Raw genomic sequence first — 4,016 nt, forward strand, 5'->3', positions numbered from 1 at the left:
TTTTATGTGTTATTTGGCATGATTTGGTAGGTTTTTTTGGGTCTGCGAACACTCACAAAATTTTCCCATATAAATAAATGGTAATTGTTTCTTCGCTTTACAACATTTCAGCTTACGAACCGTTTCACAGGAACGCTCTACCTTCGGATGGCGGGGGAAACCTGTATAGCATTAAGGTGTTAAAAGGCATTGGGCATACCGCACATAAAGAGAACTGAACTGTGAGCAGATCTGGGCCTTTTATCTAAGAAAGGACGTGCTGGATTGGAGAGGATCCCGAGGCCAATCGCAAGAAATGAAAGGGTTAAAGTATGAGGCCCATTTGATGGCTCTGGACCTGTACTCATTGGTGTTCAGAGGACTGAGGAGGGATCTCATTGAAACCTATTTAATACCAAAAGGCCTCAATACAGCTGATGTGGAGAGGAAGTTCGCCAGTGGGAGAGTCAATGACCAGACAGCACAGCCAGAATACAAGGATATCCATTCAGAAAAGGAATTTCTTTAGTCAGAGGGTGGGTGGTGAATCTGTCAAATTCATTGCCACAGATGAAGGCCAAGTTTTTGGTTATACTTAAAACATGATTAGCAGGCCCTTGATTTGTAAGGGTATCAAAGGTTATGGGGAGAAGGCAGAAGAATGTGGTTAAGAATAATAAATCAGCTGTGATGGAATGGCAAAGCAGACTCAATGGGCCAAATGTCACAAAAATGCTCCCATGTCTTATGGTTATATGAATATAATCCTAGTGAGGGCAAATTGAATTACTGTCAATGGGCAGAAAGACTGGCAAGACTGTGACGGGTTACATGGCCAGTTTCCATGCCTATGACTCCGTAGCTCCAAGATGTAGTGAATATTCAGCTAGGTCCCTCCATATAAACACTACTTTTGATTCAACCTGGTTCCTAACGCTGTAGGGAAACACTGAACTAACATCCCAGTACTTTGGGAACCATCTCAGGATAGTCGTTGTTCCAAAATGGACAGCTGTTGCAACTTGAATTGAGGCAACATCCTGACACAAAGGTGTTTGGAAGGGCTAGACAGGCATATGCAAAAAAAAAATAATCAGGAGCAGGGTACATTATAAGAGCAACTGATACACTTAAAAAGAAGAACGTGTTTTTTAAGGTAAGAAGGGAGCTATTGAAACAGAGTTGGTCATTGCTGCAGAGAAAAACCAAGCAATGGAACTCTCATCTGACAAAGACACGAGAAAGAGGATGAAGAGTGCACAAGGCTGGGCACAAAGTCAAAGTTTAGCTGGGAGAATAGCCATAGAAACAGGAAGAATCAGAATTAGGTTTAATATCACCAGCACACACCGTGAAATTTGTAAACTTTATGGCAGCAGTACAATGCAATACATAATCAATATAGAGAATGAGTTACATTAAGTGACTCATATGTCTATTAAATAGTTAAATTAAAATAAGTACAGTAGTGCAAAATACTGTTCATTAAATTACAGTATTGCTTGCACTGTTGTAACTATATGTTATAATTATGTGGTTTTTGTCAGTTTTTCAGTCTTGGTCTGTCTTGTGTTTCTGTGATGTCACACTGGAGGAATATTGTATCATTTCTTAACGCATGCATTACTAAATGTCAATAAAAGAGGACTGCGTGTCCTCATAATCTAATAAATAACAGAAATTTTAAAAAAGTAGCGAGGTAGTGTTCATGAGTTCAATGTCCATTTAGAAAATGATGTCAGGGGGAAAAAGCTGTTCCTGAGCCATGGAAATAAGCAAATAATACTGCAGATAGTGAATTCTATTTGAGATATTCAGATTCGAGAATGGGAGCCAAGGTCAATTGATAGGAACAGTCCAGTGGAGAACAGTTATTCTCTGTGGAATATTGTGGTGGAGTTTATAATGTACTGAAATTCTTGTGTGTGTAATCAGCCAGGAAATTACTAGGGCACTCAAGCATTAAAAAGCAGCAGGCCAGGCAGCATCTCTAGGAAGAGGTACAGACGACATTTCAGGCCAAGACCCTTCATCAGGACTCGGCCTGAAACGTCGACTGTACCTCTTCCTAGAGATGCTGCCTGGCCTGCTGCATTCACCAGCAACTTTGATGGGTGTTGCTTGAATTTTCCAGCATCTGCAGAATTCCTCGTGCAAGCATTAGAAAAGTCCCTTCGATTCATTCACAAAACCACTGATTAGAAAAGCAATCAGCCCCTCTAATTCATCAACACAGCATTCCTAATACTTGTTAATAATCCCAATGTTTCAGGATCATTTCAGTAATAAATAATTAACTTTCAGCACAATCAAACTGGAGGATGCAGTACCGTCGCATAGCAACCAACACAAAGCTTTACAGCGTCAGTGATCACTGATCAGAGTTCGATTCCCGCCGTGGATTCCTCTGGGTTCTCCGATTTCCTCCCACATTCCAAAAATGTACCGGTTAGGGTCTGTACGCTACGGGCGGTGCCTTGCTAGTGCCAGAAGCATGGTAACACTTGCAGGCTGTACCCTACACATCCTTGGAATGTGTTGTTGGTCTTTGATACAAAATTATGCATTCCACTATGTTTCAACACTTCAATGTACATGTAACAAATACAGCTGGTTTTATTTTAATAACCTTGCAAAAATGTCATAGCCGCTTGGCAAAATTACTGATGCAGTCTTCAGTTTTGGTCCGGGAGGTTCTGCTCGTCACCTAAAACACTCAAAGCCATCCACAGGTGTACCATAGAGCACATTCTGACTGGCTACATCACCATCCTGTACTGCACAGGATCGAAGTAATTTGCAGAAAGTTGTAAAATTAGTCGGCACTATTGTGGGTACTAGCCTCAGTAGGATTCAAGACAATTTCAAGGAGTGGCATCCATTATTAAGGACCCTCATCACCCAGGACATGCCCTCTTCAGATTGTTACCATCAGGAAGGAGGTACAAAGCCTGAAGGCACACACTCAGCCATTCAGGAACAGCTTCTTCCCCTCTGCCACCATATTTCTAAATGGACATTGAACCCATGAACAACGTTCCCTATAACTTGTAATGACCAATATATGCAAAAATTCTGAAGGGTCCTGACGAAGGGTCTCGGCCCGAAACGTCGACTGTACCTCTTCCTAGAGATGCTGCCTGGCCTGCTGCGTTCACCAGCAACTTTGATGTGTGTTGCTTGAAATTCCAGCAACTGCAGATTTCCTCATGTTTGCGGAAGGAAATACGATTGTATACGATCGTGAAAAGTACTTAACATGCCAACGAGGTAAAGGGTGACAACATTTTGTGTGCGGTTTAAATTCCTTTGTGCGCTAGTAGCTAAACGTGTGCGTGAACCGCGCGCGCGCACACACACACACCCCCCCACCCCCTACCTACCTCACCAGGAACATTGCCCTTGAAAACTACCTCACTACCTTTTATGTATTTCTGTTTTTTTAATATAACTATTTCATATATACATATACAGACACACTTACTGTGATTGCATTTTTTATATATGTTTATCATGTATTGCATTGTAACGCTGTCACAAAGACAACAAATTTCACAACATTTGCTGGTGACATTAAACCTGGTTCTGATTCAGTTCTGTCTGATAAGCAGTTTGTCAAAATCATGATGATCCCAACATTTAATATACCAACAATAATGAATTCAAACTTAAAAACTAACAATAATAAATTTAACTATTCAAGTACAGTGTAGTCATTCGTAAGGCCAGTGATGTTGTGGGGATGGAACTGGACTCTCTGACGGTGGTGTCTGAAAAGAGGATGCTGTCCAAGTTGCATGCCATCTTGGTCAATGTCTCCCGTCCACCATCCACTACATAATGTACTGGGTGGGCACAGGAGTACATTCAGCCAGAGACTCATTCCACTGAGATGCAACACAGAGCGTCATAGGAAGTCATTCCTGCCTGTGGCCATCAAACTTTACAACTCCTCCCTTGGAGGGTCAGACACCCTGAACCAATAGGCTGGTCCTGGACTTATTTCCTAGCATAATTTACTTTTTACTATTTAACTA

General features: G+C 41.5%; 1 protein-coding gene across 1 annotated transcript in view; it reads right to left on the reverse strand.

Annotated features, from left to right (window-relative positions):
* LOC134351493 (tetraspanin-8-like) overlaps positions 1-4,016 on the reverse strand; it is a 58,494-nt gene that overhangs the window by 52,147 nt on the left and 2,331 nt on the right. The gene's annotated exons all lie outside the window — the stretch shown is intronic.

The sequence above is a fragment of the Mobula hypostoma genome, chromosome 9 (assembly GCF_963921235.1).
Source record: "Mobula hypostoma chromosome 9, sMobHyp1.1, whole genome shotgun sequence".
Taxonomy (NCBI): domain Eukaryota; kingdom Metazoa; phylum Chordata; class Chondrichthyes; order Myliobatiformes; family Myliobatidae; genus Mobula; species Mobula hypostoma.